General features: G+C 44.2%; 1 protein-coding gene across 2 annotated transcripts in view; it reads left to right on the top strand.

Moving 5' to 3' along the window:
* LOC135899961 (acetylcholinesterase-like) overlaps positions 1-26357 on the top strand; it is a 478426-nt gene that overhangs the window by 82703 nt on the left and 369366 nt on the right. The window lies entirely within an intron of this gene.

Here is a 26357-nt window from a genome sequence, read left to right on the forward strand (position 1 = left end):
TATGCAGCTTGAGTAATTATATCCATGAAGGGATGTTGGTGACCCATGGTTTAAAACAGTCAAGTTGCATTTATCTATGGCGCACTCAATAACGTTACTCCGTGCATCACAATGATCACTGCCCCAGATGGTGTTGTGTGCATTGAAGTCGCCACATATAAATACATTAGAATGAGCTATTTTGAAGATATGCACTAGCGCTTCTACTGAAATCCGGTTTGAAGGTTGTAGATATAGATTAATCACTGTTATACAGAGCTTGCCAAAGGATACTTTACAAGCGATGAATTCCGGGAAGTCTGAATCACTGGACTGAATTTGATAAGATGGTAGGTCCTTTCTGACGCACAAGAGCACTCTGCTAACAGCACCTTGACGAGAAGTCTTGTATATCACATAATTTGAGAGGCGAAAGTCGTCATTGATTCCCGCCTCTTGAATGCAAAGTATTGGGAAGTTGCATTGCACAAGCAGTTTACGAAAGTCAGCACACTTCCTTCGAAGACTGTTGGCATTCCACTGAAATATGGAGACATTTTTGTAGCGGTTATTCATGCTCTGTCTGGCGCAGTTTCGGCCCGGATTGTTGACACAATAGTGCTTTCACTTCTGGTAGGTTGTTTGCTTCCGGCAGAGCAGACAGGATTGCCTTAAGAGCTGCGAAAAGCATTGGCAAAATCACTTGTCACCGATGCAGTGTTATGTTCGCTATTAGCTGGTGTTACTTCTGGAGTAGATGAGTAAGGTCGCTGAGAGAAATGTGTGCGAGTGCTGGAGCTTTCTTGTGTATTACTTTCTGCCTGTTGTCGTCTAGGTTTCCGTAGCACTGATGCATAAGACTGGGCACTTGACTGTGATCGTCTTGATTGGTCTCTTGATTGCACTGTTGGTTGTTCTCTAGAGGAGGAATAGCTTGTCGATGCTCTTAGCTCTGGAGGTGGGTGATCTGGCACTGGATGAACAACCTCAAGGTTTGGGGCGGGTTCATTGCGTCGCGGTTGTCTTCCATGGATTAGTTCAAGTCGACGCATTTGTGCCGCTGCTTTTTTCTGAGGGCAGCCTGAGAAGTAGGCGGCATGGTTCCCCGCACAGTTTGCACATTTAGGTTGAAGAAGTGACTTGCACTCCTTGTGGTCATGATCTTCTGAGCAGATTTTGCATCGACGTGTGCTGTGGCAGGTTTTCGCCATGTGCCCAAATCTCTGGCAGTTATAGCAGCGAAGTGCTGGTCATAGGTATTCCTCGACAGGGTGACTGGTGAAACCCAAGTAAATTCTTCCTGGAATAGGGCGATAGTCTCTGAAAGTCAGAATTACCGTGTGAAGTGGACGTGACTGTACTGCTCCATCTTGTTGGCGGGAATATCTAATCTGTCTGCGTGCCGATATAACTCCTGCGTTTTTCAAGAAGTCTAGGAGTTGTTCGTCTGTATACTGCAGATGCACATGTTTTACTTTCCCAACGTTTCGCGTGTATGACTCGGGGATGAAGGGCTTGACTTCCAGGCCACCTACACTTGAGAGCATCAAAAGGCGTTTCGCCGAGGCTAAGGAAGCAACGCTGACACTGAAGCTTCCATCTCTGTTCGTCCTGAAAGACTGTACTTTTTCTTTGGCAGCGGAAACTATTTCGGCAGACACTCGGTATGGATTTACTTGCCAAAAAGTAGTACCTTCACTTTTTGGGCGAAAGACAACCGGAATGCCTTCGGCTCGCTTTTTCTTGTACGTGACCAAAGTAAATGGTGCACAAATTCATCTTAAGTGCTGGTTCGGGTTATCGGTCACATGATGAAATTTGTTCTCGGCACCATCAGATGGATAAGCCAGGAACCACTCTTAATCAAGATGCACACCTCGAAAGCGGCACATAAAGGAAGTATGGTGATGGTAGCAGATTCTTGTGCGGAAACTTCGCTTTGAACAAAGGCGTCCAATGTGTGACTCTTCAGGTACGCGGGGGTTCAGAGAAGGCGAGCATCGACGCAATCTACGGCGCAATGCCGCAAATCTCGGAAGCCATGCAGCTGGCTGGTATATTCTCCGCTTGATGGCGCTGCACATTTGCTAGCTTCATTGTGTTGCTATCTAACAAGCAAAGTGATTTGCAACATCTGGCTGATATCTGTGGACAGGAAGGCAACAATTTAGTTCTTAAATTTAGTGTTAGAAAATCAGCTGTTATGGTATTTAATGAAAACAGTGAACAGACAGTGGGGATATAGGGCCAGGAAATACCTCGGGTAACAGAATATATATACCTTGGTATATGGATAAACGAGGGCAATAGATATATGGAAACACAGGAAAAAACAATAACAGTGAAGGGGAAGAGAAATGCAGCCATAATGAAGCACAGAGTGCTATGGGGATACAACATGTAGGAGGTCCTCCGAGGTATGTGGAAAGGGGTAATGGTTCCAGGACTTACTTTTGGAAATACGGTTGTTTGCTTTAAATCTGGGGTACAAGCAGGACTCGATGTGAACCAAAGGTCAGGGGGTCGCCTCGCATTGGGCGCTCACGGGAAGGCTACAAATGAAGCTGTGTAGGGTGATATGGGCTGGACTAGTTTTGAAGTGAGGGAAGCTCGCAGTAAAATTGAGTATGAAGAGCACCTGAGGAATATGGAAGAAAGTAAATGGGCTGGGAGAGTGTTCAGGTATCTGTACAGGAAAAACATTGATTCCTAGTGGAGGAAAAGAACTACGAAGCTTACTAGCAAGTATGTGGCCTCTTGGGTGGGCAACACAGCAACAAAGACGGTCAAGCGGAAAGTCAGAGATGCTGAAATAATCTCATGGGTGGCGGCAATGGAAAAGAAACCTGCCATGAGTAACTACTTAAGAGGAAAAAACGAAATCAGGAAAGAAACAATTTATGAAAACCCAAAGGGAAGCTCATTACTTTTCGAAGCGAGATCGGGATGCCTTAGAACACGCGCCTATAAAGCCAGATATAAGAAGGAACAAGAAGCATGTGCTTTCTGCGGTAAAGCTAGGGAAATTATGGAGCATGTTTTATTAAAATGTGAAGAAGTCTACCCAGTGGACGATTTAGGCACCACTGGCCTCCTTGAAGCCCTTGGGTTCAGTGGGAGCAGTGGAAAAGTAAACATGCACGCAATAGGCATTAATAAGAGGCGATTGGAGGATTGGTGGATGAAAAGTAGGGAAATGACAAAAAACGGAGACGTACAAAAGCACAGTTAGCAATAGGGGATCAGAAAATTTGGGTGTGGGAGTTTATAGTGTTTATTTTTTATTTTTTATTGTTTAACTTAGGTAGGACATTAGGCAGTATAATAGCAAGAGCTTGGTGGCGCAACTCACCACCCCGTTCCAAAGGGGACGCTCATGACATCCCTCCATCCATCCATGTCTAAGTTCACTCACGAAATCGATTGCACATTGTCGAGGCTACCTTAAATGATACCCGGTAATTTTAACAGGTGAATTTCCTTGCTTGCAAAAATGGTTTTAACCATTATGTGGCTAAGGCAAAGCAAGTTACAGTGTGACTGATTTCTCTGTCTCTCTCTTTTTCGGAGAGTGCAATGCGGTGAAGAAACGTGCAAGATGTGCATTTCTTGGTAAATTAGCTAATGTGAAATCAAAAGGGAAGAACAATCTTGAGCATTGCATTAATAAAGTTAAAGGTACAAAATAATTTTGAATGGAAATAGCAATTCTGAGGGAGCAATTTCATGCGTAGTGCACCTTCCTTAATGACGCAGGGATAACCGGACTTGTCAAGTCGACTAGGCCAGTTGCTTCTTGTTGAATCTTTTTTTTTTTTCGGAGAGTGCAATGCGGTGAAGAGACGTGCAAGATGCGCATTTCTTGGTAAATTAGTTAATGTGAAATCAAAAGCGAAGTACAATCTTGAGCATCGCATAGGTAAAGTTAAAGGTACAAAATAATTTTGAATGGAAATAGCAATTCTGACGGCGCAACTTCATGCCTGGTGCACCTTCCTTAGTGACCCAGGGACAAACTGACTTGTCAAGTCGACTAGGCCCGCTGCTCAGTGTTGAAGTTGCCCTTGTGTCTTTCTAAGCTGCAATGTATATGAAAAAAGGAGAAAATGATGTTATTTTAGGATATAGTTGATATGTCACGTTAAAAGAATATTGTAGAGTGAAGTTAGGCCATAAATCAATTTTTTTTTCTTTGAGGTGACAGAAGACGAGGACTGTTGCTTGTTTGGTGGGCTCTTACCTTTAGGGCCTAATTTATACCCTGAAAGAGGGATTTTAAATGTTGAGATGCAATGTTTATTGCAACCCCTAAAATTATTTTGCGAACTGGCTGAGTAAGCCTATAATAAAACCATATTTCGCTGAAAATGCAATTCAGTTGTGAAATGTAATGACGGAACCCCCTTCCCCATCAAAAGAAGAAGAAGAAAGGAAAAAAGAAAAAAGATATAAAGAGGAAGAAAGAAAAGCACGCCTGCTTAGCAGTCGAGAAAATTATGCAAATAACACTAAGAAAAACACCGTCATTAGATGCTCATGAAATTAGAATTTTGGCAGTGCAGAATGCTGGCGATGGTACCCTACGGTACCATTATGTTGCTGGAGTTTTGTAGCATATGGAGAAAACGCCTTGTTCTTTATCATGTCAACGTAAGTAATATTTCCGTTTGAATTTAATCTGGGAAAGCCATTACTGAGTTCATTAGAATCAGTTAGCAAGGGAGCCCATTCCCTGACTACCTCCAGAAATCAGTCACTCAGTCACAAAAAACATAAATATACATTGAGTCCCTGGTGAGCCTGGGTTGGATAGCCGTGTTTGCAGTTTGTTAGAATTAATGTGTTGACACCTTATGGAAATTGGCCTCCGAAATATTTAAATACGGTTCTCTTCATAGAATAGAAAGCTTTTAAGTTTTCGCCTTTGTCTCACCTGTAAATATCGTTCATCCCACATTTTACTTTGATTTTATTCCCTTTTCCCACCGTTCTGTAGAATGTTTCAAAACCTCAAATTTCCCTAAACGCGAATTAGATTGTCAGCCTGTCAGTGGTCCTATGCACGCCAGCAGAAATCTTTACCTCCTGATAAAGAGCTTCTCTTTTTGCTCCAAATCTGTTATAATTTGTGGTTTGTTTTTGTCCACTTGTGTGAGATAATGAGAACAAGGAAATAAAGAGCTACAAAGCAGGGGTGAAAGGGGGGTTCTTGGTTCGAACCTCAGGAGCACTATTATATTGCTTTATTTTCGTTCCCAAGGCTTCGAAATTGATGTTAGAAGGAGCCTTGATGTTACAGTAACAAACGGTGACGTTACAGCTATATCCTTATACCTGGCCCATATTTGCTTAGTTCAGTAAAGCTTTTGGAATGCTGAATATGCAAAACAAAGTATATAATGGCCTATGCGTGGCGCCAACTTATAAAATACAAGATAATTTTGTACTTCATCGTAGATGCAAGGCCATGTACATCATTCATCATCATCATCATCATTCAGACATCCGTCTTGTGGAAGTCTGTTCTTCCACACGACTGGTGCGTGGGAAAGGTGATTCCAGTTCACAAATCAGGTAACACACACTTACCCAGCAATTACAGGCCTATCTCACTAACAAGCATTTTATGTAAAATTCTGGAGCATATAATATATTCACATTTGGCTAAGTTTTTTGGATCAAACTCCTTTTTCAACCCCTGTCAACATGGTTTTCGTAAGTTCTTTTCCTGTGAAACTCAGCTCTTATCATTTACTAACAATCTCTTTGCAATTTCTGATCTAGGTACCGACATTAACTGCGCATTTCTTGATTTTGCAAAAACCTTTGACTCTGTGACCCATGATTTACTTCTGCTTAAGCTGGCTGAACTTAAGTTAGACGTAAATGTACTCGAGTGGATAAAAAATTTTCTTTCTAACAGGACGCAGTTTGTAAACACTAATAACTGTAATTCTCGGTTTTCTAACGATCCAGCAGGTGTTCCTCAAGGGTCAGTCCTGGGTCCACTTCTCTTTCTAATATATATTAACGATCTTCCGAACTGCGTTCTTTCCTCTTCCATAAAGCTTTTCGCGGATGACTGTGTTCTTTACCGTAAAATTACTAATCCTTCAGATGCCCAAGAGCTGCACGACGACCTTAACCACGTAATTGAGTGGTGCTCTAATTGGTGCATGCAACTAAAATCAAATAAATGCAAGGCTATGCGTATATCTCGTAACACTGCCACGCACACGTACTTTATTAATGGTGCACCTGTGACGTCAGTTACCTATTACAAGTATCTCGGCCTTCACATGCCAAATAACCTTTCTTGGCACCCGAATATTGACTATGTTACTAAAAACGGTAATCGCATGCTTGGTTACTTGCGCCGTAATTTTAGCTATGCCCCTTCTTCCCTGAAGCTAACTCTTTATAAAGCTTTAGTTCGCTCCAAATTGGAGTATGCTTCAGCCATTTGGGATCCGACTCAGTCTTCATTAGTTTCTACTCTTGAGAGTATTCAAAACCGTGGTGCACGCTTTGTATTATTTAATTATTCTCGCTATGCAAGCATCTCTTCAATGAAACGAACTCTTAACTTACCTGATCTTTCGTCACGCTGCAAATCTTCCCGTCTCTCCCTTTTTCACAAAGTTTTTCACTTGAACCATCTTTTAAAAGAGACCCTTCTTGCCCCTCCGTTTTATATTTCAGCCCGCACTGACCACAGCCTTAAAATCGGGGTGCCATTATACCGTACTAACCGGTACAGTGACCCATTCATCCCCAAGACAAGCACGGACAGGAATCGCCTTCCCGCATCAATCGCACTCATCACCGACCCTACTGACTCGAAGACCGCCGTTCAGAATGCCTTTTGTTAATATTTTTTGTTAGTACTTTTTGTTTGTATTTTTACTGCATTACTTCTTGTTTTGACTCCACTCCTTTCTGTAGCGCCTTCGGGCCTTGAAAGTATGTGTAATAAATAAATAAATAAATAAATAAATAAATAAATAAATAAATAAATAAATAAATAAATAAATAAATAAATAAATAAATAAATAAATTACTGCCTGCTGAATGTTTAGGCCGCTGTGTATTTCAACTTCTTAGTACAACTTCACAGTGGATACTTTTGTGGGAATGCGCACACAAGCTATAACATAGGGCAAATTGCATAAAGTATACATTGTAAATTAAGAGTACGAAAATGCTCGCAGAAGATGCATTTCACCAAAGGAATAGCATGTACTTAAAAGAAACAGTGTTTGATAGACAATTGAAACGACCAATTTAAAAAAAAATAATTGACGAGCATGAATTGTGGGCGCATGTTTGTTTGTTTATTTATTTATTTATTCATTCATATATATATATTGTCACGTGGTCGTGACGTTGAATAACACAGTAGCAGTACTGTGAACGACAAAACTAACTTTTATTGGGCGAACCTGTGCCCACAAAACAGGCTACACTTATAGCGCAACGATAGCGGCGAACACACTCGGCGATCGTCGAAAATCAGATCAGCGGGTCAAGCGCGTCGGCTTTTATAGAGCACTCGTCGAATGTTCCAGACTAATCGTTCGGACCCGCGTGCCTTCCACAAAGTTCTACACCATTCGCGTTACGCGATGAAATCAGATAACACAAGGTTCGGCGACAACAGACAGTCGGGTAGAAGCATCGATAACTTTCCAGAAACATCGGATACATTCAGGCGCATCCCTCGCTGTGCGATTACAGTTGTTAAGCGGCGAAACGTGGTCGCCCGATAAAGATAAGTACACGTGTCAATACCCCCCTCTAAAAAAGCATCGACCCGATGCTGCAAACAAACGAAAGTAATAAGTAAGCACTCATAGCAAAGAAAAAAAAACAAAATAAGGAAAGTTCGTTAGCGTCCGTAAAATGGTTTAAGACGCACCACGTGGACCACTTCAGGTCGTGCGCGACGTCGCTGTGAATGCGAAATGCCGTCTGGCACGACCTCATAGTCCAGAGCGCCAATACGTCGGATGACCTTGTAGGGTCCGAAATAGCGTCGGAGTAGTTTCTGACTGAGTCCTCGTCGGCGTATCGGTGTCCAAACCCAAACATGGTCGCCGGGCTGGTACTCAACAAAGCGTCGTCGGAGGTTGTAGTGTCGGCTGTCGGTCCTCTGTTGGTTCTTGATCCGTAGGCGGGCGAGCTGTCGGGCTTCTTCGGCGCGCTGGAGATAGCTAGCGACGTCAACATTCTCCTCGTCAGTGACGTGGGGCAGCATGGCGTCGAGCGTCGTCGTCGGGTTCCTGCCGTAAACCAGCTTAAACGGCGTGATCTGTGTTGTTTCTTGCACCGCCGTGTTGTAAGCGAATGTTACGTACGGCAGGACGGCATCCCAGGTCTTGTGTTCGACGTCGACGTACATCGCTAGCATGTCGGCGAGGGTCTTATTCAGCCGCTCCGTAAGACCATTCGTCTGCGGGTGGTAGGCCGTGGTCCTTCTGTGCCTTGTCTGACTGTAATTCAGAATGGCTTGGGTGAGCTCTGCTGTAAAGGCCGTTCCTCTGTCGGTGATGAGGACTTCTGGGGCGCCGTGTCGAAGCAGGATGTTTTCGACAAAGAATTTTGCCACTTCGGCTGCGCTACCTTTCGGCAGTGCTTTAGTTTCAGCGAAGCGGGTAAGGTAGTCTGTCGCCACGACGATCCACTTATTTCCGGTTGTTGACGTCGGAAAGGGTCCCAGCAAGTCCATCCCGATCTGCTGGAATGGTCGGCAAGGAGGCTCGATTGGCTGTAGTAATCCGGCTGGCCTTGTTGGCGGTGTCTTGCGTCGCTGACAGTCTCGGCATGTTCTGACATAACGGGCGACGTCGGCGGTCAGGCGCGGCCAATAATACTTTTCTTGTATCCTCGATAGTGTCCGGGAAAAACCGAGGTGTCCAGCGGTCGGATCGTCATGTAGGGCGTGCAATACTTCAGGACGAAGTCCTGACGGGACAACAAGAAGGTAGTTGGCGCGGACTGGTGAAAAGTTCTTCTTCACGAGGACATTGTTTTGAAGCGTGAAGGAAGATAATCCGCGCTTAAATGCCCTGGGGACAACGTCGGTGTGCCCTTCCAAATATTCCACCAGGCCTTTTAGCTCCGGGTCTGCCCGTTGCTGTTCAGCGAAGTCTTCCGCGCTTATCATGCCAAGGAAGGCGTCGTCATCTTCGTCATCTTGCGGCGGCGGGTCAATGGGGGCGCGTGATAGGCAATCGGCATCGGAGTGTTTTCGTCCGGACTTGTAGGTTACAGTGATGTCGTATTCTTGTAGTCTGAGGCTCCACCGCACCAGTCGTCCTGAAGGATCCTTTATACTCGCTAGCCAACACAATGCGTGATGGTCACTGACGACTTTGAATGGCCTGCCATAAAGATAAGGGCGAAATTTAGCTGTAGCCCAAACGATGGCGAGGCATTCCTTTTCGGTCGTAGAATAGTTGCCTTCCGCTTTTGACAGCGACCGGCTAGCGTAAGCTATCACCTGTTCGACTCCGTTTCTCACTCGGCGATCGTCGAAAATCAGATCAGCGGGTCAAGCGCGTCGGCTTTTATAGAGCACTCGTCGAATGTTCCAGACTAATCGTTCGGACCCGCGTGCCTTCCACAAAGTTCTACACCATTCGCGTTACGCGATGAAATCAGATAACACAAGGTTCGGCGACAACAGACAGTCGGGTAGAAGCATCGATAACTTTCCAGAAACATCGGATACATTCAGGCGCATCCCTCGCTGTGCGATTACAGTTGTTAAGCGGCGAAACGTGGTCGCCCGATAAAGATAAGTACACGTGTCAATATACATACTGCAACCCTAAGAGGGCTATCGCAGGAGTGGGGTGCAAAATCAAGGGTGCCACACACACACAGCAAAAGGGGGTACACAAGTCTAAGGTACAAGGCACAGCAAAGCACCTATGTAATAAATATGCTGAAAAAAAAACGGTCTTAATACATACAGATATGCATATAGACATAGCGTATAATACATGGTCCGAGGAATCACGGGCATCAACCAGTGATTGCCTTAACAAAATTATGATGTGTTAATTTTTATATGTTAAGGGGGAAGCTGGTTCCACAATTGTATGGATCGGGGGAAAAACTATATTTGAATTTGTCAGTGCGGGCGTGCAGGGGTGTTATATTTAGAGGGTGGAGATTCCGTGTGTCCGAAGTTTTAGCAAACTTAATGTATTGCAATGTTGAGCAACGTTCACAGTTAACCAGTGGTGTAAAACAGTTTAAGACTGCGTACTTTGGCACCATATTACCACGTCAAAGCACCCAACCAACTACTCTTAGCTTCCCGTTTGTTACAAGATTTCATTAGTGGCAAGAAAAAGACTGCTTACGCAACAATATTGTATTCTTCTAAAGTATTACAACTTCTAATATGCAATTTAGATTACCTCTAATCTTGCAGCTCGTAGCGACAGTGTAAACATATTACATGTCGAAATAGCATCAGAGCCATTGAGCGGCAATGAATAATCTCAAGGCATTCCTAGTGACCATGAATGCCTTCTGCATTGCAGTCATGGCCAGTTGCTCAATAACGTCTTCCCTGTGGCTCTTCCTTTTTTGCAAGGTTTCAGCGATTTACTTTCCTTGTTATTCCTACTGGTACCTTCTGTTTGGACGAGGAAAACTGGCCACGGTGACCGCCACTATTTAAAGAATGTGCTGGCCTTGCCTGAAGAAAAGAAAACCACCTGCTGTTTCGGTACCGGCGCGACTAGATTCTTATCGTCGAACTGCACGAACCTCAGTTGCCTGGAACCAATAAATAAATACAAACAAAGTTACAGAGGGAAAGAGAGAGCATGAGAGAGAGAAAGCACGTGATTGACTTATGTTATGTTTATGTTATGCCTAAGGATATTTTACTTGGTAGCTTCTGGTTCTGTCTATATGTCTTGCGTACCAAAAAACATGAGCGCTGTTTAAGTTCTGCATATGTGCGCTGCCACCGACTAAAGCTTTAAGCACGCTAAGTACATAGTATTTCTTAGCTATAAAGCACTTTTATAGTTACGGCCTTGAAGCGTGTATCTGGCAGCTAAGTCACATGTCAACCTTGATTCAACGCAGGAGTGCATGACGTACAACAGAAGTTGAAAACAGTGAACCAGCAAAATACAAAATAAGAGAGACTAACCAGAATCTTGAGAGCGCTTGTGACCAATTTGGTATCATCGGCAATGCAGATGACGTCGCTATTGTGAGCGTAGAAGCAAGAACAATGGCATACGAGTCTCTTCAGCATGGACCTCTACGCCGATGCAACGATAACATCACTACAGAAATCATCATGCTGTTCAGCAAGCTGTCAATAAAAACGTGTGCATTGACCACCCTATAGGGAGCTTCCGTCTCGGTTCATGCTTCCTCAGTCACTGGCTTTGCATTCTGCCACACACTGGTATAACTGTAGCCATAACGTAAGCGTAACGGGAAATAAATGCGCACGCCGATGGGTGATCACTTGTTTCTCTCGTGTGGCGGTATCTCCGGCAACAACCTCGCTGATAAAGCTGTTAGGTAAGCTCACGAAGGAGCGACCCTCGTTTCTCTACCTTTATCGCGGTCTGACGCAGCCCAACATTTAAGCAAGCTAGCGCACCGTATGACATTATAGAAGTGGGACCCACCTGAATTCACCCAACATCGACTGCATTCCCTCGACCCATCTATGCAACTGTGGTTGTTACCCGGGCTTCCGCGAAATGAGGAAGCAATGCTGTGCCGCTTAAGCTTGGTCATCGCATTCACCAATGCATATACGTGTTTTATTGGAATGGCTGATAGCACCGAGCGCAACGCCTACGGTGTCGAGGAGACTATAGAACATCTACTGTGCTAGTGCCCATCTTTTGAAAATGAAAGAAATGACCTCTGTACAGCTTTAAATCAGTTAGATAGAAAACCATTCACCCTGAACAAGATATTTGGACCATGGCCCCGCATATCGCAGCTACAAAGGGCACAAAAGCGCTGCTGCGATATTTGAAAGCTACTCGGTTGAGTCAGCGTCTGTGATCCGGACTGGGTGACTGATCAATATTCCCAGTGGACTTTCTCCTCTTCTTTTAATTTTTCCCTCCCTTTTTTTTTCTTTCCCAGTGTAGGGTAGCCAACCGGGTTCAGTCCTGGTTAATCTCCCTGCCTTGATTTAACCTCTGCTCTCTCTCTCTCCTGCTGCTAGCTCCGGAACTCTATGGGCTAACAATTGTGCAGCGCAAGATGTTATTTGCTCTTCGAACCCGCTTTCTAGCGTTTTGCAACCTTGTACAGCACGACTTTGTGCGACCCTCGTTAAGCGCCTTGAGATAACTGCAGTGCCTTCTATGTTGCTTCTATACTTGCAGGGCGACATGCAGCTTGTCTAAAGTGACGCATTCCAATGGCCGCGTTCAAGGTGACTTTGCCTTTCCTTCTGCGCTTGTGCGCTGCCGCCTCGAGGATTTGAACTTCCTGTTTCGCCTATTGCACGTGGATTAGAGTCCCGCGCGAGTTCTCGTTAGTTATTTCCTTGTCACTCAGGTTCGGCGATTGTTGCTCAGCGTGCGCTTCAATCGTGACCTTCAGCATTGCCCATTCCTGAATGCTATATGCAACAGGCGTGGCGTTTCATCGCCACGTGAAGTTAATCTACCCAGGAGTAGGTGTGTTTAGTAGGCTATTCTTGACATACTACGGCTCGCATTAGATCCCCAGCGTGCAGTTAGCGCACGAGTCGTGCGCGTGAGCCACGGTAATGACACTCGTGAGGCCGTCTTTGTGTCTTCGTGGGATCAATCCGGCGGAAAGTACTGCCCATGCTCGCCGACAGCCTTGAGATGTGGAACATCATCATCATCATCATTGTGATTTTTTATTTTCACCACTCGATACAAGGTGAAAAAGGGAGAGCCAGAAAAAAAGCTGAACATTCTTCGGCTTGACAAAGCTCCGGTCTCCCAGATAGGCACGATAGCGGCTGGTGTAGCAATACAATCACTCATAAAGTGTAGATATAAGAGTATTTTCAAACAGAAATACATAGACATTTTGGTGTTATTACATAGAAACTAGTCGTAATACAGTTGTGTCAAATAACTCCCAGTATACAATTGCAATCTGTTATCTTGCATATTATTATTTAACACAGACTCAGTCGCATATATCACAAGAATGCAAAAGCAATGTGTATATATATATATATATATATATATATATATATATATATATATATATATATATATATATATATATAAATACATATATACATACACATACATAAATAAATATAACAAATTTCACAGAAGTGTACAACAAACACAAGTTACCATTAGGAAACGTTCTTTCTTTTTTAGAAATTAGTTTACATACTTGCAAATACATATGTGCGTCCAGGTTAAAAAACAATATAAAAGATAATCTGCATATAGACTGCTGCTTTCGTGACAGACACCTCGGCAACGTAGCCCATGGCGTCGTCGCATCTTCGAATTTTTTTTTCGCGAAGACGCTCTTTACAGCATCCAGTTTACAACCCAAACCCTACCACGAGGTCCGGGCACAATCACTGCCGCGGAAACCTGGATTGTAGGAATAATAGTTACCAAGTGTGAACGTATAAACGCAACGAAAGTACATGATAAGTTCTGTGGAACTGTTAGAGCAGTTAACAATACACATCCATAAGAACAAATCCAATATTTTAGTTTTGTTTAGAGATAGCACATCAACATTTTGTGGGTTGAAATAGTTAAGTAGGGAAGGTAGTGTATGTTTAAGGCGTTGGCAGCCATAATTAGTACGTGAGAAAGGAATCTGCAGTAGTGCCTGGTGACGATATGAATATGTACTTCTATTGTGCTGTAGAGTTGCCAGGGTTAGAAATGAGTCGAGTTTTCCCAGCATAGCATTTCTATAGCTTAGTAACGTTTTGAATTTATATATGTCACGGGCTCTGATTATTCTGTGTTGTTGGAAAAGCTCTTGCGTATGCTCGAAAAAAGAAACGTTCGCTATCGCCCGAATTGTTCTCTTTTGAAGTATTTCCAGCATTTGAATATCTTGCGCTGTAGTGTTACCCCATATAGGTGAACAGTAACTGACATGTGAATGGAAAAGAGCATGCTAAATAAGACGCTTAACTTTAAAAGGTAGTGCACTTCGATTCCGATTTAACACACCAACAACTTTTTGTACCTTTGAGCAAACATGACTAACGTGTTCATTCCAGGACATATGCGCTGTGAACATTACGCCTAGGGTTTTTATGGATGACGAAATGTTAATTTTATACGGACCCAACACAATACTATCTGGCAATGTAGTAGAACTTCCCGGAGCGTGAAAAATAACGCATTTTGTTTTGGTTTCATGGAGGATGAGGCCGTTTGCGTTAGACCATGCTCGATGTCCATAACAAACGGAGCTTGCTATAGGCGTTATTTCTTTTAAATCTTTACCGGTAAAGAAAACAGAGCAATCATTTGCATACGCGACAAATTTACACATATCGCTCACTTGTACGATATCATTAATGTAATATAGGACAAGTATTGGGCCAAGGATGCTACGTTGGGGCACACCCGCTGTCAATGATTTCATCTGCGACCTGTACTCATTAATTTCAACAAACTGATGTCGGCTTTCTAAATAGGATCGGATAAGTTCAAGTGTTATTCCTCGGAAGCCATATTTTTCCTGCTTTATCAGCAGCAATTTGTGGTTGACCCTATCAAAGGCTTTGCTGAAGTCTAAGTATAACCCTAAAGTCAGAAATTTTTTTTCTATGTTCTCTAGAATAAGCTCCTTCTGTATGCTTAAAGCAGTTTCCGTAGACCGCTTTTTCTTAAACCTGTGTTGACAGTCGGTTAGCAGGCTATGTTTTCGCGAAAAATTATCAATACGAAAGTTGACAATTTTTTCGAGTCCCTTTGATAGCACAGGATGTATAGATACAGGCCGATAATTGCCAATATTATTTTTGTCACCTCCTTTGTGAACAATGATTACTCTCGCTACCTGCATATTACGCGGGAAAACTCCGGTTGACAGGGAAATATTTAAAATGTGCATTATTGCAGGTGCAAGTAAGTCTATGACGTACTTAATTGGCCTAATTTCTAAATCATCTACGTCTCGACTGTGACTATTTTTCAAGGATGAAAATGTTGTAATCACCTCAGGGATGCTGGTAGGCTTTAGGAATAAAGATTCTCTTAATGAACCTGCATGCATTGTATCTTGAATGTCGTGATCTACGCATCCTACTTTAACAAAAAAATTTTTTAAAATGGTTTGCAAGTTCTGTACCACCTACAAAAGTGCCATCAATGTTCAACGTATCTGTCCGTGTATCGACTGACTTCCGATTTAATGTTTCGTTTATTTTTTTCCATACTTTGTCACTTCTGCGCATGCAATCATTATTAAATATACGGCTGTAGTAGTCATTTTTCGCCTTTTTCGCAGACATGGTTTCGTCTGCAGAGACTTGGAAGTTTCCCATCTAGGAGACGAACTAGTTTTGTTTTGGAGTGGCGCGTCATTGCTCGGATCTTCTGGATGATGATGATGATGTTTGGTGTTTAATGGCGCAAGGGCCAGGTGTGGCCAAAGAGCCTGGAGGGGCGCCAATTCCAGATTTTATGGCACTGAAGTTAAAACTTTCATCTTGGCTGCATATTGCTCACGTGCCTGCTTCGGGACAATTCTTCTTGCTGGTGCTTTCTTGAACGTAGTCGAATTTCTAGTAGATAGCAACAATGGTTTTGTACGAAACAGCGGCTGCAGAACCAGATTGTCACGCTCTCTTACAGCCATCACCCGCTTACATATCACTCGTACTGCCAAGTCCATCCCCTCTCGTCCATTCTTTGATGCGTGCAAGGTCGATTCCAAGAATTAGCGCTGGCAGGCGAATGGAGGTAGCTTGTTAAACCTTTCCAAACAGAGGAATCTGTCGACAGGAATCAGCCCGTTAAGTTGCCTGATAAAATACTAAAACAAATAGCTATTAACAGAGTTGCGGGAATATTGGCGGTGAGGAGTTACGGAGTCGCCACCTACCGGAAGCGCCTCGCTGCAGGCGTAGTATGAGGGATCGAGCGGCGCGCTCCTCATAGGTTTTTGTGTCAGCGCTCACTGAAAACACCACGCGGGAGCTCTCCCGGACATTTCTGTAAGTACTTTCGAAACGAGCGAAGTTTTTTACTGTCTAAATAATATTCTTGGGCAAACTGAAAGCACAGAATCGTTTACAGACGCTCTCTCTTTACCGAATACGTACAGTGAACGCCCACTGCGCGCGGTCGCCCCGATGGAGTCTCCCGAACCGGCTTCTTGCGTGAAAAGTATATAGGTAAACGCTGAGAGCAAACTATGGGAAATATGTTCTCATAGTGTCTGCATAACTAAATGGAGCGTAATAGAATGAAGCTTCAATGCAGCGATCGCAGAGATTCGTGGCGACCGACTGCACGTGTGCATGCTTGTCCGCGCACTGTGTCGCTTTCGCCGCGTGCGTGTTTTCGCACCGTGCCACGAGCTTTAGGCCGCAGAATATGAGCATTTGACAGTATACAAGCCACCATTGTTGCGCGGGCGCTATCAGAACTGTTCAAAAATAGTTTCAGTGTAGAGACTTCGACGCCTACGGGAACTGCGATGTGCCGTCGAGACGATTCAATCTTTTTTTTCTTCTACACTCTTGGACGTTTCAATATTATTTCTGGAGTTCCGTCGCACTGTGTTTATTGGTGTTCTCAGCGTGCGATTTACCGCTGCTTCTTTTTTTGCGATCCAGCGCATTAATTCATAACACAAACATGACCATATGCCATGCTTTCTTTTTTTTAATGTGCTTCTTACCGCTCCCTTTCCACCCCAGTGAACTTGCCAGTATCTATAGCATCGACAAATTCATAAACCAAGCCGTCATGACGTTAGTCGAGCAGCAGACTCGGGCGAGCGTCTCAGTGCGCGTTTTTCCGAACATCGCAGACCCGGCGCCGTAGCAGAAATCTTCCTCGCGTCTGTGCTTGCTGCATACCCGAGTTGTAGCCGATGATTGTTTGCCGGTTTTATGTTTCGCGAGCTAAGCTTCACGTAGCTTCTTGTCCTGCGGCTACGTGTGAATAAGGCTGACACCGGGCTCCGTTGCGTACGTCCGGCACTGTGGCACCGAGCAGTAGTAGTCTACCATGTTGCGCGCCTTGAAAGGCAGCCACTCTCTATTGTAGTGCTTTCAAGCGTTGTAAAGCAGACACTCGAAGCGCGAAAATCTCGCCACTAAATGAGGACCGCAGCGTACGAGGGAATTCAAACTCTCGTTTTCAGCTCGCTTCGGCGCTACCGAAGCAGCCGACGCGGCCGCTATGTCCACGTGATCCCTCATGTCACGTCACGCCGATGGTGGCGCCAGCTTTTCCAGTGGTGAAGCTCGAGGCCAATAGGAAGTGTGGGTAGGCACAGCGGAAGTCGGAAGCGGAAATGCAATTTTCAAAGAATCCTAAAAGAAAAGAGGATAGAGATTAATATATGAAGAGAGACAAAAGGGTGCATAGCAAGGCAGGGAGGTTAACCAGAGGTAGTCCGGTTAGCTACCCTGCACGGGGGAGGGTTAGAGGGGATAAAAAGAGAAAGAGACTGGAAGGGAGAGATAGAGAGAAAGAGAGACGAGCACGAGCAAACCGTTTACACTATAGTGTGGTAGGGGGCGGCCCCTTGCATGAAGCCCCCGTGAAGCCCCTTACACCGCAAGAACCTTAAGAATGCGAGTAAGGCCTTCAACGCGAATGTTCTTTGGGAGCACTGACCTAAAGCTTTTAGTTCTTACAGTGGACGATTGTCCATCTAGTCCAGTACTCTGCACATCACTTGTCTCTGGACACTGTGTCGCGGGCAAACACAGATACGTGCGAGCGTCTCATCGCTGTTGCATGTGTCGCCCGTGGGCCTGTTGGCCATACCATTATGGAAACAATATGAGTTCGTAAATGCAGCGCCTAGCCACAGAGGGCACAGCATGGTCTGTTCACGTCGTCGTAACCCAGGCGGCAGGTGCGTCTGTATGTACGGAAACAACGAGCGCAAACGACACATGGCGAAAACGTTTGAGTCCCACAGGGGCAAAATACATTGACGGGACATCAATCGGAGCCCAGCCGCAGCGTCTGTTCGTGAAAGTGGAATCAAGACACATTGACCACTTCCATGTGCAGATCGGGAAGCTCTGTCGGCGTGGTTATCCCCACCGATGCTGCAATGTCCTGGAAACCATTAAAATATTATGTTGTATTCCTTATTATGGCTGCGACGATGTATGTATCGAATTTCTGAGGCCAGTTCACTGGGTCCGTGGCGCATTGGGCTTTGCATGCACTGAAGTGCTACCCTGGAGTCACTAAAGACTGTGCATTGTTGTAGTAGCTCCTGATCAATGAAATCAAGTGCAGCACGGAGTGCCGCAATTTCTGCATCCATCGATGTGGTCACACTTGAAGTCTTTAATGTGATTTCTTCAGATTTTGCCGGGATGATCACTGCAGCAGCAGATCTGTTGAGTTTTACCGAACCATCTGTGTGACGACATGTTGCCGGAATCCGTGCAGGTTGTGAATGTGTTTTAAAGTTGCTTGCTTCAAAGCTTGCAACGGCGCTTCAGCTTTCTTTCCGATGCCCGGAACTGTCAATTGCACTTGCGGCCAGTGCAGACGCCACAATGGGCCTGATAATCGTGTAGCAGGCGAAAATTGTGATGGCAAGTAGGACTGATGTCTTACAATACCTTCGGAAAAAGTTGAATGTGGCCTATTTGCTGGCAAGCAAGCAAGATGGTGGGAGCGAATCCGAGTCACGTGCACGTGTCGGATGTGCGCCCTCAGGACATAACTATCAATGTAGACTGTCAAAGGAGCGTCTCTGGTAATGGCCACTGCCGCAATCGATGACGTAGTTTTTGGGAGACCAAGACAAGTTTTAAGTGCGTGTGCTTGCACACTCTGGAGTTCGCGGATATTTGTAGTGCAAGTATTTCCTAGTACCGCAGGAAGCCCAAACATTGCTTTATATAGTTGCAACATAGATTGTACTGTTGTGCCCCAAGAATTCCCGCCTAGAAACGCAAGAAGGTTCAAAATGGCGACAATACGCTTTGTGATGTACGAGACGTGAGGGCTCCAAGATAAGTCTCTATCAATGATGACGGCACGAAATCGGCACATTCGTCCGTATCGCACAGCACAGTTTGGTCAGTAATCCGCAAAGCATACGGGGCCATAGCTTTGCGAGTAAAAGCAATGAATGCACATTTCTCAGGGTAGGAGCTCCAGGCCTTGCCTTCTCAGGTATGTTGACACGGCCGTTGAAGCCTTCTGAAGTCGTGCGCGAACTTGTACACGTGTCACTCCTGAAGCCCATATGCAAATGTCGTCTGCTTATATGGAGAGCTGAACGGTTTGCGGTAACGAATCGGCGAGACAAACGAGCACCAGGTTGAACAGGGTAGAACCGAGTACTTCGCCTTGCGGTACACCATGAATGGTATTGCTAGACGGCGTTGGTCCGTCTTCAGTCAAAATTAACAAAAAATATCTTCCCTTTAAATAGGTGCGTATCCAGCGAAAAGCGTGTCCATCAATCCCTACAGCTTCTAAGGCCTCCAGAACTGCATGATGATCTACGTTGTTGTACGCACCATTAACATCAAGAAATAAGGCCATTGTAATTCGTTTCAGATGTTTCTGGTGCAGTACATAGGCTACAAGATCAATAACGCTGTCTATTGACGAGCATCCGCGTCGAGAGCCAGCCATTACCTCTGTATAGACATAATATTCCCAGTACCATTCTAACAATGTAAGGATCAGCCTCTCCATTACCTTGCCGCCACAGCTGGCCAGTGCTCTTGGACGGTAAGATGACAATTGCAATGGATATTTACCAGGCTTGAGGAGTGGAACAAGGCGACCAGACTTCAACGTGGTAGGGACCAGGCCGTCATGCCATGATGGGTTGTATATGCCAAGTAGTGCGTTTCTGGCCTCTTGGCTAAGGATTTCATGCGCAGAGTATGTGATGCCATCGGGTCCTGGTGACGAAGATCACCTGCACCCAGCAAATTCGGCCTCCAGTTTTTCGATGGAGAAAGAAGCGTCCATATGAGGATCTTGGGAGCAAGAGGGAGACAATAAGCATAGGTTCGCAAAGTAAGTATTTGAACGCCGGGCCCACGATCCTTGCGCAGTAATCTTCAGCTATGTCGAATTCTCAGCGTCCTTGATGGAGGACTAGATATTTAAATGGACGGTGATGTTGACAAGCTGTTCGAAGTGCGCGGACTGTTCTGCAGACAACGAATAGACGTTTCCGCTCATCGAGAGACTCACATAACGATTTCCGGCGTTTATTTTGCAGTACAGCAAGGCGACGTCGAATTTTCTTTTGAATGCGTCTGGCCTCTCTAAGGTCGTAAACTGATTTACTACGTCTCTACCGTCACTCCGCTCGCAAGCGGTGTGCACGGAGGCTGTGCATTTCTGCACCAAAATCTGCGTATTTCTCCAATGGCCGAAATCAAGGCATAGCATCCTGCATAACCTTGGTGATCTGAATTTCTAGTGTAGACGTAAAGCCTTCGTGTCAAGCGTATTCCATAAGTCATTAAAACACGTGCCAATCTATTGTTTGTTTAAAATTTGATGGAACGGATTTGCTTAAGCCTTTGTTCTTCAGGTAAGTAGGAATGCGGTCGCTCTCGTGGGTTTCTATATCTGCGAACCAATGGACGCAGCAAGGGAGGAATCGCGAGACAAAAGCTAAGTCTAAACAACTACTGCACGTCGGCCATGCAGGAAAGTGGGACTCCCATCGTTTAGACAGCAACGATCATGGTCGCAGGCGAAGGAAGCGAGGTTTCTTCCTTTGGAATTTACTTTGATGCTTCCCCAAAGTGAATCATGTGCGTTAAGTTCCCCAACAACAATCCATGGACCAGGAGTCATATATATATGTCGCTCAGTCTATGTCTGTTGAAACGTCTTGATGGAGAAAGGTAAGCGCCCATTGGAGTGAACGCATGTTCGTGTTTTTTCATGGTCAAACAGACATACTACAGACATACTGATTACTGAAATGTGGCCGCACTGGCTGAACAACGTAAGTCAGCTCGCATTGTATGTAGATGATCACTTTACTAATGTCATTACAAGTGGGTGACACATAAGGTTCACAGCCTGAGATCTGGACGGGTTTCTGTAGGTTCGGTTCACGGCCGACAATAATGGGGAATCGATCTGGAAAAGCGTAATGACGAAAATCAGCAACACGGGATTTCAGTCCACGGGCATTACATAGTAGACGCTTGCTTGACTTGTCTAAAGGATGGCTGACGTGGTAGAGCCATTGTGCTTGCTTCTCGAGGCTCGCAAGAACCGGATCCAGACCATCCAGCACTTGTAGTGCACCCCGAGCAGATGGCGTCTGCATACCGTTTATGAACACGCGAATGACTTTCATTAGAGACTTGATTATAGCGATTACTTGCTGTTCCTCGAGTGGCCAGTCGCGCGGCAATATTGCGTGCAGCACCGCTACTTAACATTGAAATGTTTCGAGACAGGCTGCATGTATTTTTCCTTTTAAGTGTGCAACATCGCTCATCTTATTCATTTTATTTTGTTTCGCAATTCCCCATGTAATCATATGTATGTGCGTGATTTTGCCACGTAGCCGCCTTTCAGTATAACGTGAACCTTTTCAATCAATCAATCAATCAATCAATCAATCAATCAATCAATCAATCAATCAATCAATCAATCAATCAATCAATCAATCAATCAATCTTTATTTCACATTCGTTCATTTACCAAAATTGAATGCTAAGGCAAGTACTAAAAGCTGCTTTTTTGTAGCTTGACAAGGTTCTTGCCCGTACTCATGACAACCGGGGACATAATAAAATAAAGCTTGTAAAATTTAATGTGTGCAATGTACAAATGTATAAGTGAAATGTGTAAGGCGAAATGTACAATCATTGATACAAAGCAGTGTGTTAGTCACTAAAAATGACACATGAATATACAGTATAATGTACAATCAGGGATACAAAGCAGTGTGGTTAGTCAGTACAAATGACATATATGAATATGCAGTATATAACAGAAATACCTAATTATTTTCAATTGCTGAAAAATTTATCTTATAGCGTTCTTTTAACATAAGGAAACATAGATAGCGAATGAAGGTGTGCATAAATGTCTTGCAGGTTACATCCTATATGCGTAAAATGTCATCAAAGCTTAAAACAACCTAATTAAAGGAGCCAAGTGGTGACTTCCCTTAGACAAAAGAACTTTTAAACATAATTACTCAGTTTGAATTAGGAAGTCTCGTATTCTTTTCCTAGTAATATTAGTTATCTCGGCACCGTTTTCATGAAGTTTATTTAATAAGGATGGGACGCGATTGGATAAACGATTTGATCCATAATTTGCACGGGAGAGCGGTAGCTGCCCTCTCTTTCTTTCGCTAATGGTATAGTATATATCTGTTAGTTCTGTTAGGTTGCACAACCCCAAGAACGCTTCATTGTTATACTTAAAGCACCTCTGGTATTCTAGGGCAAGGTTAACGTCATATAAACTTGCTAGACAAATGATAATAAACTTCGAAAATAGTCCAGATGTATGTGCGTCGAATGCCGCGTTTGCGATATGACGAACAGCCTTTTTTGTAGCAGTAATATTTACTGATATTTTTCTTTGACGTGGTACCCCACACAAGGTGGCAATACGATAAATGAGATGAGAATAGTGAATCGTCTCACGGAGCCTACAAAGCATGCCGCAAGCTTTGGCTAAACGGGATGCAATAAGTTCCACATGTTCATTCCAGATTAAGTTTTGATTAAATATAACACCCAACCCTTTGATGTTAGGAACAAGTTCAATTACTTCAGAGCCAACCTGCAACGCTGGGACAATTTTTGTTTTTCTTGAGCCTTATTCTCTCACTTGAGCCCTGTGCACTGTCCCACTCACCTCATATATCTTAATTAGCACTCAACCAACCGTTTAGCCGCTATAAATGAAAAAAGAAACTTCACAGTTCTGAAATTACCTTCCAAATAATTTTTCTAAGAAGTGACTGTGACCGCTGATATTATGGCCCAGCAGTGCTGTAACACCAGTATCATAACTTGCCAACCACGCGCTAAGAACTTATAACGCCTCATATTCTAGTATGAGAAAAGTTACAATGTGAAAAAATAAAATAAAACTAATAATAGAAAGTATAATGTACAATCAAAACTAAAAAGCAAAGCACTCCGCACGTCACAGACACACAATATTCCCGAAATACACCACCGATCGGGTACGTTAACAGGAATTTTTAGTTCGAGGCCAGCTCCAGTTTCGCTATTGAAATCCGTTTAACACTGAAGCAACATTATGAGGGGATGGCCGGAACAACTTGAATGCAATTAGCTTCATATGAAAGAGAAAATTGAGCTCTAGTGACTTCAGGAAGCAGAATTTTAATGTAGAGTCTGGAACTTGTTACTGAAATTCGCGCCAACTCGTAAGCTTAAAAACGATGAATCACGAAGTTTACGAATCCATAACTCTGCACCAAGAAAACGTATATCTGTAAACGGCATCTGTTAGAGCATGGGTACCCAAACACTTTGGCCAGAGACTGGTGGTGGTGTTGAGGGTCGGACAATGAAAGGTTAAACAAATGTTGGTGAAAATAAATTCGCAGACATAAGTAGGGGTATTAGTCGTAGACAAAAACTGTATCTACATTGACGAAATAGTTCTGCGGAAACCCGCACGGTGGCGAGAAGTAATTAATAAAGGGAAAATGAGACATCCACCCAAACGTAGCTAAGTTCTTCAAAGCAAACTAAAACGGGTTCTTCTAAGGAAACGCATCGGAGTTGAAGAAAAATTCGTCCTGGTCCGGGACTCGAACCCGGGACCATCGCCTTTCCGGAGCAGCCGCTCTACCATCTGAGCTAACCAGGCGGCTAGTCGATGGCAGGCGAAGTCGAAATTTTTCGAGCATTTATCTCTATTGACAATAAATTCTAACATTTACAACACACGTCACACAGAAACAAGATACGTTCCTAAAGCGTGCCCTAACTACGGTCAACACTTCTTGCGCCACGCACTGCCATCTTTGTTAAACTCATTAGAAACTCAATAGACGCCTATCTCTCCCTTTAATGGGCTCATTGTGGATTCCTTTTCTTTTGTTTTGCTCTGGTACACATTGACGCCATGAATGCTTAACCAATTTTCTCTGCTTGTAAATAACATATTATTTATACATGTGAACTTCAAGGCTGTATTATTTGTATCATTTTATACTATTCGCTTTCTGTAATATAATTTCTTGCAGCATTCTATTGTTGATTTTTTTTACCCGCATGCATTTCTGTTATACAATGTTCATTAATGTTCCCTTTTTTGTTCTCTCGTTTATCCATTATTGTATGTCTTTGTTCTCTTTATTGCGCGCAGTGCCATTACTATAGGGGGTACAGTCCCCGTCAAGCCGAATTCATTTGGCTTTTTGTCTGTACTCCTGTCAACTGTACATGTATAGATGCAAATAGATTTGAATTGAAAAAAATTGAATTTGTCAACAGCTCATAAGCAAAGAAATGGGCGAGGAAACCATGTGGGTTTCCTTTGTAGCACTTAGCTACGTTTGGTTTGACGTCTCACTTTCCCTGTATTAATTGCTTCTCTCTACCGTGCGGGTTTCCGCAGAATTATTTCGTCGAAGTCTCGCCTTTGCTTCTGAGTTGTTGATAAATTCGACTTTGCCTGCCATCTGCTAGCCGCCTGGTTCGCTCAGGCGAACTGGAAAAGTGGTGGTCCCGGGTTCGAGTCCCAGACCAGGACGAATTTTTCTTCAACTGCGAAGCTTTTCTTTCGAGGAACCCGTTTGAGCTTCCTTTGTAGCACTTAGCTACGTTTGGGGGGATGTTGGCGAACAAGCTTATTCACCCACGTCTACCGGTAGCACGCAGTTTTTAGAGCAAAGCTGTTTATGGCTAGAGTTCCGTGCACTTTTCGTGTCCGTCAACAAATGTGTGTGAGCAGAAACTTTCATCATCAGCAATGGCTCGTTCCACTGCTCTCCCGTTAGTCGTCGTCATCCACCTCGGCTGGCTCGCTGGTGACCCTCGGCGTAACCGCGCGAACGCGCTCGTGCCACAGCGCTCGTCGTCGTCTTCTTCCACAGCTGCCTCCGATGCCGCTGATCGTGCCAGCGTTCCCATACTGCCCCTCCCTCTGCGAAGGCGCTGACGGCACTGGCTCACTGCCAGTCGTTGCGGTGATTTCAATGTCAAATTCGCGTATCGCGAGAAGAAAACACGAATGTATATAACGAATGGATAACACGACTGAACGCCGGTGTACAAAAATAAATGTGTGTGCGTACCTTTCACCGCGGTGATCACTGATCAAGACTACAAATGTGTTCGTGCCATTTGTTCAAAATTCTGTGTCACCTCTCTGCCGTGTGCTACACAGCTTCGCTGGTCACCCACCTTCACAGAGGCGAATGGCTCATGATACACCTCTTTTGTGCTCATTCACCGTCATTCTACCTGTACTAAGCAGATATCTGCATTGCAATGAGGTGGTCTGGGAAGGGTCACCATTTTTTACAAAATGTTTTTTTGTTTTGCTGCTGTGTCGTTGCCGCAACTCCGGTACTTCTACGAATCTTTGTACGTTACAGTGAGTGCGAGATCGCGGGATCAAATCCCATCCACGGCGGTCGCATATCATTGGGGGGGGGGGGGGGGGCGATGCGAAAACACACTTGAACTTAGGTTTAGGTGCACTTCGAAGAACTCCAGGTGGTCCAAGTTATTACGGTGTCCCACACTACCGCGCGCCTCCTATTCAGATTGCTGTTCTGGCACGTACAACCCCATAATTTTTTTTTACGTTGCGGTATTGTAGAAGCGTAGGCTATCTGATGTAGCATTGTGAAGAATAAAATAGCGCAATATACAGGACAGACAGCGCTCCTGTTACTTCGTCTTGCTCTCCGCCATGTCTACTGCGGTAATTTATCCTTCCAATGTTTACGTTTCCAGAGTTGTCAAAATGAACGAGTCATGTAAGCTGGATTATGGGCTTATTTTAATAAAACGAGGCTACGAAATGTTGCTAGACTACGTGTTTGAAACGCCACCCCAATCTTTTCTTTTTGGTCTCTGTCATCGAAGCCGTGCAGCCCTAATTGCTTTACAATGCAGTATGCTATTTGTGAATAATACGTATTAGCATACTAGGTAATTTGCTTCTTAAGAAGACGAGTTACTTTTA

Source organism: Dermacentor albipictus, chromosome 4 (genome assembly GCF_038994185.2).
Source record: "Dermacentor albipictus isolate Rhodes 1998 colony chromosome 4, USDA_Dalb.pri_finalv2, whole genome shotgun sequence".
NCBI lineage: Eukaryota > Metazoa > Arthropoda > Arachnida > Ixodida > Ixodidae > Dermacentor > Dermacentor albipictus.